The sequence below is a fragment of the Penaeus monodon genome, chromosome 34 (genome assembly GCF_015228065.2).
Source record: "Penaeus monodon isolate SGIC_2016 chromosome 34, NSTDA_Pmon_1, whole genome shotgun sequence".
In the NCBI taxonomy this organism is placed as follows: Eukaryota; Metazoa; Arthropoda; class Malacostraca; order Decapoda; family Penaeidae; genus Penaeus; species Penaeus monodon.
Window position 1 is genome coordinate 33,563,531 of NC_051419.1, and position 277 is coordinate 33,563,807.

A 277-nucleotide genomic window follows, 5' to 3' on the forward strand; every position below is an offset into this window, starting at 1 on the left:
CATGTTTACCTAATTACTTTTCAGTTAGATAAAAATGACTGACGACTCCCCCTGTCCCACCCCTCCCGCCCCACCCCCACGAACCATAAATAAAAGCAAACAAGCGATAAACGCAGACGACAACGCAGAGCAGACGAAGCCATACATGATAATGGAGGCAGGAATGTGACAGGTACCTCCGGAGGATCAGATTGGTCGTCGGGCCCTTGTTCATGTCCCTCGGAGACGGTCTTTTATGGCCGGCGTCGCCTGGTTTTGTCTGCAGGGCGCTTTCCTG